The sequence below is a fragment of the Drosophila nasuta genome, chromosome 2R (genome assembly GCF_023558535.2).
Source record: "Drosophila nasuta strain 15112-1781.00 chromosome 2R, ASM2355853v1, whole genome shotgun sequence".
NCBI lineage: Eukaryota > Metazoa > Arthropoda > Insecta > Diptera > Drosophilidae > Drosophila > Drosophila nasuta.
In genome coordinates this window covers 31,582,220-31,598,835 of record NC_083456.1, presented here as the reverse complement: position 1 = coordinate 31,598,835, position 16,616 = coordinate 31,582,220, and the positions used below count along the sequence as shown (strand labels likewise).

Sequence of the window (16,616 nt, the reverse complement as noted above, 5' to 3'; positions counted from 1 at the left end):
AACTTAACGCGCAACTTTGATGTTAAATAAAAATAGTTGTATTGAAGATATTGGCTTCATTTTTTTTTTAAATTAACAACATATCTATTATGAAAAATTATAACCAGTCTCCAATTATTTCCATCAGCAACTTTTTTAATTAAAATCAAAAAACCAAAAATACACCTGTTTTCGAATCAGAAAAAGTCTGCGTACAAACTTAAATTAGTTTAAAAAAAAGCCATTTATTAATAAAATATTACAAAAATTAGTACGAGGTAGGATAAATAGGAAGGTTTATTGTGCCAATCAAGCGTTTTGGCATTGATTAAACCAATTTTTGGTGAATTCTGGTGGTATTTCGATCCACTCATCCAAAATTGCTCCCGAGGGAGGAAACCGTTCGTCAAACTGGACCAAAAGGGAAATCTCAGCGGGAAATTGTCGAATTTGTTTTTAAAACGCATTCTATGATTAAAAAAGTCAAAAAAAATTGGAATCAAACCGGCACAGTTCAATCAAAGCCACATTCTGGTAGGCCTCCAAAGCTGACCGATCGAGAAGAGCGGGAGATTTTGATGTCGGTGAGGCGTAATCCTGGGTCAACTGCCGCAAAAATTGCTCAGGACATAAAGGAGAACTATAAGAAGGATTTACATGATAAAACAATCCGAAAAATTTCCGAAAAATTTCCAAAAGTATGACTTTCATGCCTGTGTTGCTCACGCTGCCACCACCGTACTTAACTGCTGGCGCAAGGTTATGCACATCAAGGGCTGTGCCAGGTTTGCGCCACTCAAATTTTCGCCCTTTTATGTCAAATTGCTCCAATAATTGAAAATAACTTTGTTCCAAAAGGCTAAAGGCTCTTGGATGCATTTCAAAGCGCTTCGCTTTACTGACGGGTGATATGAGAATCTTCTTCAGCGCAACACAGGCATGAAAGTCATACTTTTTGGAAATTTTTCGGAAATTTTTCGGATTGTTTTATCATGTAAATCCTTCTTATAGTTCTCCTTTATGTCCTGAGCAATTTTTGCGGCAGTTGACCCAGGATTACGCCTCACCGACATCAAAATCTCCCGCTCTTCTCGATCGGTCAGCTTTGGAGGCCTACCAGAATGTGGCTTTGATTGAACTGTGCCGGTTTGATTCCAATTTTTTTTGACTTTTTTAATCATAGAATGCGTTTTAAAAACAAATTCGACAATTTCCCGCTGAGATTTCCCTTTTTGGTCCAGTTTGACGAACGGTTTCCTCCCTCGGGAGCAATTTTGGATGAGTGGATCGAAATACCACCAGAATTCACCAAAAATTGGTTTAATCAATGCCAAAACGCTTGATTGGCACAATAAACCTTCCTATTTATCCTACCTCGTACTAATTTTTGTAATATTTTATTAATAAATGGCTTTTTTTTAAACTAATTTAAGTTTGTACGCAGACTTTTTCTGATTCGAAAACAGGTGTATTTTTTGTTTTTTGATTTTAATTAAAAAAGTTGCTGATGGAAATAATTGGAGACTGGTTATAATTTTTCATAATAGATATGTTGTTAATTTAAAAAAAAAAAAATGAAGCCAATATCTTCAATACAACTATTTTTATTTAACATCAAAGTTGCGCGTTAAGTTTGTACGCAGACTTTTTCTGCTTAGTGTACGTCAATAGCATTTATATTTTTAAATGCTTCTGAATATGTTTAAGTGTTCGGGATGATTGAAACTATTAATAGCAACATTATGACTGCAAAATATATTTATACTCAATACTAACCTACGACAACCTCTTAGTTATTGTAAACAAAAATAAACAATAATTTCCCCTCACACACATTTGTCTGCTCCGTCAACGTTTTGCACTCTCGAACAATCTCGAACACTTGCTCTTCCATTGCGGACTCTCGAAAGTTCCACCACTCTGCTTAGTTCGCTCTCACTCTCTCTCTCTCGGGTGGAACATTCGACGCTCTTCTCGAGAGGGGCAACTAGAATAATCCACCACCCTGGGTTTTGGTATAAATAGCGGCGCAAATTTCCACCTCGTCACAATTCAAAACAAACAGTTGAAGTGAAAACACTGAAACAGAGCGAAGCAAAGAGAGAAGCTGAACAAGCTGACAAACAAACAACTATAAAAGAATTATTTAACAGAATATTGTGCATTAAAGAAAGTACAAACTGAGAACAATTTAAAAAGAAGTTGAATTAAAGTAAAAGTAAAAGTAAAGTAAAAGTGTTCAAACACACAAATTGAAGATACAATCAGTTAGTCAAATCAGAGAAGAAGTAACTCACAGATACAAAATGCCTGCTATTGGTATTGACTTGGGCACCACGTACTCGTGCGTCGGTGTGTTCCAGCACGGCAAGGTGGAGATCATAGCCAACGACCAGGGTAACAGAACGACGCCCAGCTATGTGGCATTCACAGACTCGGAGAGGTTGATCGGAGACGCGGCCAAGAACCAAGTGGCCATGAATCCAAAGAACAGTCTGTTCGATGCGAAACGTTTGATTGGACGCAAGTTCGATGACTCGAAGATTCAGGAGGATATGAAGCACTGGCCATTCCAAGTGGTCAACGACTGTGGCAAGCCAAAGATGAGCGTTGAGTTCAAGGGGGAGCAGAAGCGATTTGCCCCTGAGGAGATCAGCTCAATGGTGCTCACCAAGATGAAGGAGACAGCTGAGGCGTATCTGGGCAGCTCGATCAAAGACGCGGTGATCACAGTGCCAGCGTATTTCAACGATTCGCAGCGGCAGGCTACGAAAGATGCTGGTGCCATTGCTGGGTTGAATGTGCTGCGCATTATAAATGAACCGACAGCGGCAGCTCTGGCCTATGGGCTGGACAAGAATCTGAAGGGTGAACGCAATGTGCTGATATTCGATTTGGGCGGCGGCACTTTCGATGTGTCAATCCTGACCATTGACGAAGGCTCGCTGTTCGAGGTGCGGGCAACGGCTGGAGATACACATCTGGGAGGCGAGGACTTCGACAACAGACTCGTTAACCATTTGGCGGAGGAGTTTAAGCGGAAATTCAAGAAGGATTTGCGCTCAAATCCACGAGCCCTGCGTCGCTTGCGGACGGCAGCGGAGCGAGCGAAGCGCACGTTGTCTTCAAGCAGTGAGGCATCCATTGAGATTGATGCTCTCTTTGAGGGTCATGACTTCTACACAAAGATTAGTCGGGCACGGTTCGAGGAGCTCTGCGGCGACCTGTTCCGCAACACACTGCAGCCGGTGGAGAAGGCCCTGAATGATGCAAAGATGGACAAGAACCAGATTCACGACATCGTTTTGGTTGGCGGCTCAACTCGTATTCCCAAAGTGCAGAGCCTGCTGCAGAACTTCTTCTGCGGCAAGAGCCTTAACCTGTCCATCAACCCAGACGAAGCGGTGGCCTATGGTGCCGCCATTCAGGCTGCAATTCTATCTGGAGACGAGAGCAGCCAGATTAAAGACGTTCTGCTTGTGGACGTGGCGCCACTGTCCCTGGGCATAGAGACAGCTGGTGGTGTGATGACAAAACTCATTGAGCGCAACAGCCGGATACCTTGCAAGCAGTCGAAGACCTTCACCACATACGCGGACAACCAGCCCGCTGTGAGCATCCAGGTGTTTGAGGGAGAGCGTGCCCTGACCAAGGATAACAACGTGCTGGGCAACTTCGACCTTACGGGCATTCCACCAGCGCCTCGCGGTGTTCCAAAAGTGGAAGTCACCTTCGACTTGATGCCAACGGCATTCTCAATGTGAGTGCCAAGGAGATGGGCACAGGCAATGTGAAGAATATAACCATTAAGAACGACAAGGGTCGCCTATCGCAAGCCGACATTGATCGCATGCTGAGCGAAGCCGAGAAGTACGCCGAGGAGGACGAGAAGCACCGCCAGAGAATCGCCGCCCGCAACCAGCTGGAAAGCTATGTCTTTGGTGTAAAGGAGGCTGCCGAACAGGCAACTGGACAGACAGACAGAATATCTGCGGAAGACAAGAGCAGTGTGCTCGAGAAGTGCAGCGAGACCATCAAGTGGCTCGATGGCAACACCACAGCCGACAAGGAGGAGTTCGAGTACAAACTGCAGGAGCTCACCAAGTTCTGCACTCCCATCATGACCAAGATGCACCAGCAGGGAGCTAATCCTCAAGCGTCCAGCTGTGGTCAACAGGCTGGAGGCTTCGGCAGTGGCGGATACAAAGGTCCCACTGTTGAGGAGGTGGACTAAATACAGTATTAGCATCTAGTGATAATCAATTTAAATTGGATCTCAACCAAAAAGTAGTAAAATATTTATGTATAAAGTTAGGTTTATTTAAATTGAATTACATTCAATAAAAATGTTATTGATTAATCTATATCTTAATGATTTTTTTTTGGAGGGTTAATATGGGAGATTATGGCTCTACTCTGAAGTAGTGGAAGTCTTTCCTCTGTGTAACAGCAAGTAATAAAATAATGATCTCTGAAAGTGGCACTGATAATTTTTAAGATATTACCACATTCTTAAAAAGGTATTACCGGAAATTGAGGTACTGTCAATATGAAATACAATGGAATTATGAAACTTGTTCATAATGAGGCGTTCTGTTCTTATTATCAAATTTCAGAATTTATTTATATGTTTCCAACTTTATCATTTTCAAATTGAACATGTATCTGGACCAATTCCATAATTATACCCACTACCCGTAAGGTAAAAGGGTATTATAACTGAGAGCCTGAAAGGAATTGTTGTAACAGGCAGAAAGAGTTATCTCTGGCCCCATATAATATAAGTATTCATGTCTGTCTGTCTGTTCGTCCGTATGAATACCTATATCTAGTCTCGATATTTATAATTTATGTATTTATGACGATGAGAAGAAATTATAGAAGATATTTATATTAGAAATACTTCTGTATGGCAAAAACTCCTCTGCAATCAGGTCTTAGTTGCTTTGGATGACAATCTGGTATATAGAACTATTTCTTTGGTATATTTACTTATTTTTATACCCGCTACCCATACAGTAGAAGGGTATTATAACTTTGTGCCGGCAAGACATGTATGTAACAGATAGAAGGAGGCTTCTAGAGCTATAATTTTTTTCGACAGCATTTGGGTAATTCTCTGAGGGATGACACGTACGACCAGCTTTACAGTGGAAAAAAAGCATATTCTGAAGCAATTTTAAAAATAAGAAAAGGTTATTTTTATAGCTATAGATTAGTACTTTAATTAGAGCTAAGAATGGTTTTGGAATTTTTTTTCTGTTTTGTTTTCTGTTCTGATAATTGCAAAAATTCACAAATTCGTACGCAAAACCAAAAAATGAACGAATTTATATATTTTATCGTAAAACAGAACAAGTTCCTAAAATCAATCTTAGCTCTAAAAATAACGCTAATCCAAAGCTTTAAGAATAACCTTCACTTATTCTTCAAATTGTTTTAGTTTATGTTTTTTTTATGTCACTGTAAAGCTGGTCGCACGCGACATATACATACCAGAGAATTACCCATTTGTTATACATATTTGCACGCAGATGAAATTTGCTTCAAATTTTCGTCACGCCCACTTCCGGCCCCGCAAATCAATAAAATCGAATAACAAGCTACAGCTGCGAATTTTGGTTTTTGATTGCGATCAGATAAAAATTGTGAAAGTTATTAAAGAAATATGTACTTGTGTATGGGCAAAAGCACAATCTGGACAATCTGGTATATTGTGCCGTCTATGGTATATTTTGAATGTGGTATTATATCGATATACCAAATATAACATTTGGTATATTTTAGTGTATTTGCATTTTTGGTATATTTGGATAAAATACCGCAATATTTTGCTTTTATTCGAAATGGGTAGCGGGTATCTCACAGTCGAGCACAATCGACTCTTTCTTTCTTACTTGTTTTTATTAATTTGGTCAGGCACTCGTCTGTGCCGTTAAGCGAGGTTCAAATTGTTGGTCTTTCTATGCTAAGTCAAAGTCATGTAGTCATGTAGTTTCGAAGTATTAAAATGCAGTTGCAACTGAACGATAAAGTCACACCCATCAAGGATCAATGGGTCTGTCCATCGTTAGTTCGAGAAACGTCTAGAAGAGCTTCAAGAAAGAAGAAGAAGAAACTTGTACTTTTATCGTAGGTACAAAAGATGATACATATAAGTGAAGTGCTGTCGAACCTTCGCAGTCCACTAAGCGCAGAACTTTCTAGAATGTTCTAGAAGCAACAGAATATCTATAGATAATCATGCTACTTCCTAAAACCAAGGCGTAGACTATTGATATTAACTTTTGTTATAATCGACAAAGAAATGTGCATCACTTTTATGAAGATGGTTCATCTGACTAATGTACGAGGGTTCCTATTTATATTTCTGGCCTAATAATAAAATATTTATAAAAAAAATGGATTTATTGTTTTTTACAGTATTCTCCAGCAAGATTTATACACTTTTGAATGCGCTCAAACCAATTGTCGAAGCAATGATCCATATTTTCTTGTTCGTTTTTCTAATTTCTGCAAGGACTTCAGGCTAACAAATTGTGGTGTACCACTCAGAATTGACCGTCCTACATTGCTCAAGCAAAACAGTCGCCACATGACCTGTTTTACCGAAGAAACAGGCGACCATTTGCTTCGAAGTGCCTCTTCCACGAACAACTTTCGTTGGATTTGGCTGGTCTTCAAAGACCCACACAGTCGATTGCAGTTTTGTTTTGGGCTCATAACCATAGATCAATGATTCGTCACCTGTGAAGATCTTGTAAATGTCTTTTGAAGCACAGCGAATGTATTTTTCAAAATTTCTTTGAACCAATCCACACAACCCTTTTTTTAACAAATGTCAAATTGTGCGGGATCTAACGAGAACAATCCTTTTTTACGACCAGGTGTTTATGCAATATCGAATGTATTCTGATGGAAGAAATGTCCAAGAATGTCTCTAACTCACGATATGTCACATGACGATATTGCATTATCAGTTTACCCACTGCATCAATGTTTTCTGGCACAATGACTGTTTTTGGACGACCTTGACGACCTTTGCCTTCGAGCGGGCAACGGCCACGATAGAATTCACTACACCAGTTTTTCATAGGGCTATAGGATGGCGCTTCATCGTCATACAAAGATTTAAGTTCATCGATACACTTTTTCACGACATAATTCCATTTTTCTGCCGAGGTAAGTTTTTTATTAATCGTTTATCGATATCACAAGTGGTCTCACATGAAAAAGTTGTATGGAGCTTTTATCGCTAAAAATCCAAACTTTTTCTTAGGAAATAGCCAATTGGTCCTAGCTATGGCTAGAAGTGACCTAGGCCAGAAACTTAAATAGCAACCCTCGTATTTAATTTTGATGGGGTGCCCTTTTAAAATATTTTGCACACCGTACTACGTTACCACTACTTTCGACCAATCATCAAAAGCCTTGAAAAACCTAAACATTTTCAACGATAGAAGTTTTAAAATGGAAGGGATCAGGATATTTTCTTGGTTTTTATTTGGAGTTCAATCACAAAATTTATTGAAGAATCAATTATTTAACATTATTCCTACAAGTAAGACAGCTACAGTCGAGAGTGCTCGAATGTGAGATACCCGCAACCAATTTTCAATAAAAGTAAATATTGCAGTATATATGGTATATACCCCAAAATATACCATAGACGGCACAACATACCAGATTGTCAACCAAGGCAACTAAGACCTATAGTAAGTGGGCGTTTTTGCGCATACGCAAGTATTTCTTTAGTAATTTTGACAATTTTTATCTTATTGCAACCAAATTTCAGGAATCACAAATACTATAATTATTATTGTATATACATATATTCGCGACTATTTGATATTCGATTTTTGTCGATTTGCGGGGGCGGAATTGGGCGTGGCAAATATTTGAAACAAACTTGACCTGCGTGCAAACATAACAAATGCTGTCGAAAAAAATGATGGCTCTATCTCTTATAGTCTCTGAGATCCAGTGTATCATACGGACGGACGGACAGACACACAGACGGACATGGCTAGATGACGCTTATGAAGAATAAAGTATATACTTTATGGGGTCGGAGATGCCTCCTTCTACCTGTTACATACATTTCCTGCCGGCACAAAGTTATAATACCCTTCTACCCTATGGGTAGCGGGTATAAAAATACGATTTTATTTAAGGATTGCCTGCAAAGAAGAGAGTTCCTCCACCCAATTTAAACTTTTAATGTAAAAATACACAGTTAATAAAAACTGAGTAGACTTATGTTTATGAAAATACTTTTACGATTCGATTTTAATTCACCATTCGAATGGTGGAATATTGTCTTAAATAATTCGAATTCTGAAATGTTTAAAACAATATTCTGTAGTATTCGACCGAAAGTTCGAAATATTTTGGGCAGAACCAATAAAAGTTGGCCAAATTTTGCGTACTCCACAAATAACAAAAGCATAGGAAAGCTCGATTTCAACGCTGTAAAAAGAATCCTGGAAACGCCGGAAAAGTTAGTTATCGATGTCAGGACTGTGAAGGAAGTTGAAGAAACTGGAGAGATACCAGGAAGCATTAATATTGATATGGACCTCTTGACCAAGGTTCTAGGAGACTCAACGAATCAACTTGAGTTCTATGCTTTATTTGGTCGTGTGAAGCCATCTACATCCACCCAACTAATTTTCTCCTGTCGATCCGGGGAAAGAGCTAGAAAATCTGCAGAACAAGCAATTGATCTGGGTTATATCAATGTCTGGGTATACGAAGGTTCCTGGATAGATTGGTACCAAAAAACGAAGGAATTAAATAATAACAATTAGTTGTTTTACTTTAAAAATAAATGTGTTTTATTCATGACTAGAATTTATATTTCTAACATACTTAATGTGTTCAACTATTAGTTGTAATTAATACGATAACATTATTCAATTTAAAACAATAATTAACGATATTTTAATATATCATCTATTTCAATAAATAGTATTCTACATATGGCTAGAATTTGTCTATTAATATATATTATTTTATCAGTCTTCTTTGGCTATTTTCTACAATAGTTTAATCCACCTCCTCAACAGTGGGACCTTTGTATCCGCCACTGCCGAAGCCTCCAGCCTGTTGACCACAGCTGGACGCCTGAGGATTAGCTCCAGCTCCAGCTGCAGCTCCCTGCTGGTGCATCTTGGTCATGATGGGAGTGCAGAACTTGGTGAGCTCCTGCAGTTTGTACTCGAACTCCTCCTTGTCGGCTGTGGTGTTGCCATCGAGCCACTTGATGGTCTCGCTGCACTTCTCGAGCACACTGCTCTTGTCTTCCGCAGATATTCTGTCTGTCTGTCCAGTTGCCTGTTCGGCAGCCTCCTTCACACCAAAGACATAGCTTTCCAGCTGGTTGCGGGCGGCGATTCTCTGGCGGTGCTTCTCGTCCTCCTCGGCGTACTTCTCGGCTTCGCTCAGCATGCGATCAATGTCGGCTTGCGATAGGCGACCCTTGTCGTTCTTAATGGTTATATTCTTCACATTGCCTGTGCCCATCTCCTTGGCACTCACATTGAGAATGCCGTTGGCATCAAGTCGAAGGTGACTTCCACTTTTGGAACACCGCGAGGCGCTGGTGGAATGCCCGTAAGGTCGAAGTTGCCCAGCACGTTGTTATCCTTGGTCAGGGCACGCTCTCCCTCAAACACCTGGATGCTCACAGCGGGCTGGTTGTCCGCGTATGTGGTGAAGGTCTTCGACTGCTTGCAAGGTATCCGGCTGTTGCGCTCAATGAGTTTTGTCATCACACCACCAGCTGTCTCTATGCCCAGGGACAGTGGCGCCACGTCCACAAGCAGAACGTCTTTAATCTGGCTGCTCTCGTCTCCAGATAGAATTGCAGCCTGAATGGCGGCACCATAGGCCACCGCTTCGTCTGGGTTGATGGACGGGTTAAGGCTCTTGCCGCAGAAGAAGTTCTGCAGCAGGCTCTGCACTTTGGGAATACGAGTTGAGCCGCCAACCAAAACGATGTCGTGAATCTGGTTCTTGTCCATCTTTGCATCATTCAGGGCCTTCTCCACCGGCTGCAGTGTGTTGCGGAACAGGTCGCCGCAGAGCTCCTCGAACCGTGCCCGACTAATCTTTGTGTAGAAGTCATGACCCTCAAAGAGAGCATCAATCTCAATGGATGCCTCACTGCTTGAAGACAACGTGCGCTTCGCTCGCTCCGCTGCCGTCCGCAAGCGACGCAGGGCTCGTGGATTTGAGCGCAAATCCTTCTTGAATTTCCGCTTAAACTCCTCCGCCAAATGGTTAACGAGTCTGTTGTCGAAGTCCTCGCCTCCCAGATGTGTATCTCCAGCCGTTGCCCGCACCTCGAACAGCGAGCCTTCGTCAATGGTCAGGATTGACACATCGAAAGTGCCGCCGCCCAAATCGAATATCAGCACATTGCGTTCACCCTTCAGATTCTTGTCCAGCCCATAGGCCAGAGCTGCCGCTGTCGGTTCATTTATAATGCGCAGCACATTCAACCCAGCAATGGCACCAGCATCTTTCGTAGCCTGCCGCTGCGAATCGTTGAAATACGCTGGCACTGTGATCACCGCGTCTTTGATCGAGCTGCCCAGATACGCCTCAGCTGTCTCCTTCATCTTGGTGAGCACCATTGAGCTGATCTCCTCAGGGGCAAATCGCTTCTGCTCCCCCTTGAACTCAACGCTCATCTTTGGCTTGCCACAGTCGTTGACCACTTGGAATGGCCAGTGCTTCATATCCTCCTGAATCTTCGAGTCATCGAACTTGCGTCCAATCAAACGTTTCGCATCGAACAGACTGTTCTTTGGATTCATGGCCACTTGGTTCTTGGCCGCGTCTCCGATCAACCTCTCCGAGTCTGTGAATGCCACATAGCTGGGCGTCGTTCTGTTACCCTGGTCGTTGGCTATGATCTCCACCTTGCCGTGCTGGAACACACCGACGCACGGTACGTGGTGCCCAAGTCAATACCAATAGCAGGCATTTTGTATCTGTGAGTTACTTCTTCTCTGATTTGACTAACTGATTGTATCTTCAATTTGTGTGTTTGAACACTTTTACTTTACTTTTACTTTTACTTTAATTCAACTTCTTTTTAAATTGTTCTCAGTTTGTACTTTCTTTAATGCACAATATTCTGTTAAATAATTCTTTTATAGTTGTTTGTTTGTCAGCTTGTTCAGCTTCTCTCTTTGCTTCGCTCTGTTTCAGTGTTTTCACTTCAACTGTTTGTTTTGAATTGTGACGAGGTGGAAATTTGCGCCGCTATTTATACCAAAACCCAGGGTGGTGGATTATTCTGGTTGCCCCTCTCTAGAAGAGTGTCGAATGTTCCACCAGAGAGAGAGAGAGTGAGAGCGAACTAAGCAGAGTGGTGGAACTTTCGAGAGTCCGCAGTGGAAGAGAGCAGTGTTCGAGATTGTTCGAGAGTGCAAAACGTTGACGGAGCAGACAAATGTGTGTGAGAGGAAATTATTGTTTATTTTTGTTTACAATAACTGAGATGTTGTCGTAGGTTAGTATTGAGTATAAATATATTTTGCAGTCATAATGTTGCTATTAATAGTTTCAATCTTAAACATATTCAGAAGCATTTAAAAATATAAATGCTATTGACGTATTTTACAATCTTTATGTAATTAATTTATCCAAAATCCTATTTTTATAACCAACCCATCATTTAAAATATAGAGATCATAAGAAAGATGTCGTGATTAGAGTAAAGATATAGATAGGTGGGTAATATGTAATAAATATAACAGTACATAGACATATAATAGATACATATATATATATAATATATAGATTGCTAAATATATGTATCAGACAACGCACATAGCCGATCTTCCGGCAGGCCGCGTTATTCTGAACATTAACATCTTTGATGAACTACTCGAGCAGTAACAAAACAAAATATTAATAATCTTTTGCTACGTTAAAAAGATAACAAACTAAAAGCTTGTCAACAGTTCAGAGTAAACTGAACTTATATTTATACTCGCAGTCATTGTATATCTTGCTCTCGCGCCCACTTGAATGCGAGAACATTCCACACTCTTCGCGAGAGGGGAAACCAGAATAATCCACCACACTGGATTTTGGTATAAATAGCGGCGCAAATTTCCACCTCGTCACAATTCAAAACAAACAGTTGAAGTGAAAACACTGAAACAGAGCGAAGCAAAGAGAGAAGCTGAACAAGCTGACAAACAAACAACTATAAAAGAATTATTTAACAGAATATTGTGCATTAAAGAAAGTACAAACTGAGAACAATTTAAAAAGAAGTTGAATTAAAGTAAAAGTAAAAGTAAAGTAAAAGTGTTCAAACACACAAATTGAAGATACAATCAGTTAGTCAAATCAGAGAAGAAGTAACTCACAGATACAAAATGCCTGCTATTGGTATTGACTTGGGCACCACGTACTCGTGCGTCGGTGTGTTCCAGCACGGCAAGGTGGAGATCATAGCCAACGACCAGGGTAACAGAACGACGCCCAGCTATGTGGCATTCACAGACTCGGAGAGGTTGATCGGAGACGCGGCCAAGAACCAAGTGGCCATGAATCCAAAGAACAGTCTGTTCGATGCGAAACGTTTGATTGGACGCAAGTTCGATGACTCGAAGATTCAGGAGGATATGAAGCACTGGCCATTCCAAGTGGTCAACGACTGTGGCAAGCCAAAGATGAGCGTTGAGTTCAAGGGGGAGCAGAAGCGATTTGCCCCTGAGGAGATCAGCTCAATGGTGCTCACCAAGATGAAGGAGACAGCTGAGGCGTATCTGGGCAGCTCGATCAAAGACGCGGTGATCACAGTGCCAGCGTATTTCAACGATTCGCAGCGGCAGGCTACGAAAGATGCTGGTGCCATTGCTGGGTTGAATGTGCTGCGCATTATAAATGAACCGACAGCGGCAGCTCTGGCCTATGGGCTGGACAAGAATCTGAAGGGTGAACGCAATGTGCTGATATTCGATTTGGGCGGCGGCACTTTCGATGTGTCAATCCTGACCATTGACGAAGGCTCGCTGTTCGAGGTGCGGGCAACGGCTGGAGATACACATCTGGGAGGCGAGGACTTCGACAACAGACTTGTTAACCATTTGGCGGAGGAGTTTAAGCGGAAATTCAAGAAGGATTTGCGCTCAAATCCACGAGCCCTGCGTCGCTTGCGGACGGCAGCGGAGCGAGCGAAGCGCACGTTGTCTTCAAGCAGTGAGGCATCCATTGAGATTGATGCTCTTTGAGGGTCATGACTTCTACACAAAGATTAGTCGGGCACGGTTCGAGGAGCTCTGCGGCGACCTGTTCCGCAACACACTGCAGCCGGTGGAGAAGGCCCTGAATGATGCAAAGATGGACAAGAACCAGATTCACGACATCGTTTTGGTTGGCGGCTCAACTCGTATTCCCAAAGTGCAGAGCCTGCTGCAGAACTTCTTCTGCGGCAAGAGCCTTAACCTGTCCATCAACCCAGACGAAGCGGTGGCCTATGGTGCCGCCATTCAGGCTGCAATTCTATCTGGAGACGAGAGCAGCCAGATTAAAGACGTTCTGCTTGTGGACGTGGCGCCACTGTCCCTGGGCATAGAGACAGCTGGTGGTGTGATGACAAAACTCATTGAGCGCAACAGCCGGATACCTTGCAAGCAGTCGAAGACCTTCACCACATACGCGGACAACCAGCCCGCTGTGAGCATCCAGGTGTTTGAGGGAGAGCGTGCCCTGACCAAGGATAACAACGTGCTGGGCAACTTCGACCTTACGGGCATTCCACCAGCGCCTCGCGGTGTTCCAAAAGTGGAAGTCACCTTCGACTTGGATGCCAACGGCATTCTCAATGTGAGTGCCAAGGAGATGGGCACAGGCAATGTGAAGAATATAACCATTAAGAACGACAAGGGTCGCCTATCGCAAGCCGACATTGATCGCATGCTGAGCGAAGCCGAGAAGTACGCCGAGGAGGACGAGAAGCACCGCCAGAGAATCGCCGCCCGCAACCAGCTGGAAAGCTATGTCTTTGGTGTGAAGGAGGCTGCCGAACAGGCAACTGGACAGACAGACAGAATATCTGCGGAAGACAAGAGCAGTGTGCTCGAGAAGTGCAGCGAGACCATCAAGTGGCTCGATGGCAACACCACAGCCGACAAGGAGGAGTTCGAGTACAAACTGCAGGAGCTCACCAAGTTCTGCACTCCCATCATGACCAAGATGCACCAGCAGGGAGCTGCAGCTGGAGCTGGAGCTAATCCTCAGGCGTCCAGCTGTGGTCAACAGGCTGGAGGCTTCGGCAGTGGCGGATACAAAGGTCCCACTGTTGAGGAGGTGGATTAAAATATTGTAGAAAATAGCCAAAGAAGACTGATAAAATAATATATATTAATAGACAAATTCTAGCCATATGTAGAATACTATTTATTAAAATAGAGAATATATTAAAATATCGTTAATAAATTATTATTTTAAATTGAATAATGTTATCGTATTTATTACAACTAATAGTTGAACACATTAAGTAAGTTAGAAATATAAATTCTAGGCACGAATAAAAGACATTTATTTGTAAAGTAAAACAACTAATTGTCATTATTTAATTCCTTCGTTTTTTGGTACCAATCTATCCAGGAGCCTTCGTATACCCAGACATTGGTATAACCCAGATCAATTGCTTGTTCTGCAGATTTTCTAGCTCTTTCCCCGGATCGACAGGAGAAAATTAGTTGGGTGGATGTAGATGGCTTCACACGACCAAATAAAGCATAGAACTCAAGTTGATTCGTTGAGTCTCCTAGAACCTTGGTCAAGAGGTCCATATCAATATTAATGCTTCCTGGTATCTCTCCAGTTTCTTCAACTTCCTTCATAGTCCTGACATCGATAACTAACTTTTCCGGCGTTTCCAGGATTCTTTTTACAGCGTTGAAATCGACCTTTCCTATGCTTTTGTTTGTGGAGTACGCAAAATTTGGCCAACTTTTATTGGTTCTGCCCAAAATATTTCGAACTTTCGGTCGAATACTACAGAATATTGTTTTAAACATTTCAGAATTCGAATTATTTAAGACAATATTCCACCATTCGAATGGTGAATTAAAATCGAATCGTAAAAGTATTTTCATAAACATAAGTCTACTCAGTTTTTATTAACTGTGTATTTTTACATTAAAAGTTTAAATTGGGTGGAGGAACTCTCTTCTTTGCAGGCAATCCTTAAATAAAATCGTATTTTTATACCCGCTACCCATAGGGTAGAAGGGTATTATAACTTTGTGCCGGCAGGAAATGTATGTAACAGGTAGAAGGAGGCATCTCCGACCCCATAAAGTATATACTTTATTCTTCATAAGCGTCATCTAGCCATGTCCGTCTGTGTGTCTGTCCGTCCGTCCGTATGATACACTGGATCTCAGAGACTATAAGAGATAGAGCCATCATTTTTTTCGACAGCATTTGTTATGTTTGCACGCAGGTCAAGTTTGTTTCAAATATTTGCCACGCCCAATTCCGCCCCCGCAAATCGACAAAAATCGAATATCGAATAGTCGCGAATATATGTATATACAATAATAACTATAGTATTTGTGATTCCTGAAATTTGGTTGCAATAAGATAAAAATTGTCAAAATTACTAAAGAAATACTTGCGTATGCGCAAAAACGCCCACTTACTATAGGTCTTAGTTGCTTTGGTTGACAATCTGGTATATTGTGCCGTCTATTGTATATTTTGGCGTATATGGTATATACTGCAATATTTACTTTTAATGAAAATTGGTTGCGGGTATCTCACATTCGAGCACTCTCGACTGTAGCTGTCTTACTTGTAGGAATAATTTTAAATAATTGATTCTTCAATAAATTTTGTGATTGAACTCCAAATAAAAACCAAGAAAATATCCTGATTTTAAAACTTCTATCGTTGAATACTAAAAATGTTTAGGTTTTTCAAGGTTTTTGATGAGTGGTCGAAAATTAGTGGCAACGTAGTACAGTGTGCAAAATATTTCAAAATTAAATACATTAGTCAGATAAACCATCTTCATAAAAGTGATGCACTTTTCTTTGTCGATTATAACAAAAGTTAATATCAATAGTCTACGTCTTGGTTTTAGGAAGAAGCATGATTATCTATAGATATTCTGTTGCCTTTAGAACGTTCTAGCAAGTTCTACGCTTAGTACACTGCGAAGGTTCGACAGAACTTCACTTCTATGTACCCTACTTTTTGTATCTACGATAAAAGTACAAGAATTTATAAATAATAATACTTAGCGTAATAACTTTGTTCCCCATTAGCATAGTGGTCCTTCTTGAAGCTCTTCCAGACGTTTCTCGAATTAACGATGGAGAAGCTCTCATTGACTCTTGATGGGTGTGACTTTATCGTTCAGTTGCAACTGCATTTTAATACTTCGAAACTACATGTTAAGCCTTACCTTTGATAAAAGTAGTTTACGTAATATCGTTATATTTCGACTTAGCAGAGAAAGTCCAAAAACTATATAGTTCTATTTACCAGATTGTCAGCCAAAGCAACTAAGACCTGATTACAGAGGAGTTTTTGCCATACAGAAGTAATTCTAATATAAATAACTTCTATAATTAAATACATAAATCATAAATATC

General features: G+C 41.2%; 3 pseudogenes; 2 read left to right on the top strand and 1 right to left on the bottom strand.

Moving 5' to 3' along the window:
• Positions 1–2,048: 2,048 nt before the first annotated feature.
• On the top strand, positions 2,049–4,343 carry LOC132784477 (heat shock protein 68-like; annotated as a pseudogene).
• Positions 4,344–8,986: 4,643 nt separating this feature from the next.
• On the bottom strand, positions 8,987–11,208 carry LOC132786086 (heat shock protein 68-like; annotated as a pseudogene).
• A 935-nt stretch (positions 11,209–12,143) lies between these two features.
• Positions 12,144–15,075, top strand: LOC132787034 (heat shock protein 68-like; annotated as a pseudogene).
• The last annotated feature ends 1,541 nt before the right edge of the window (positions 15,076–16,616 follow it).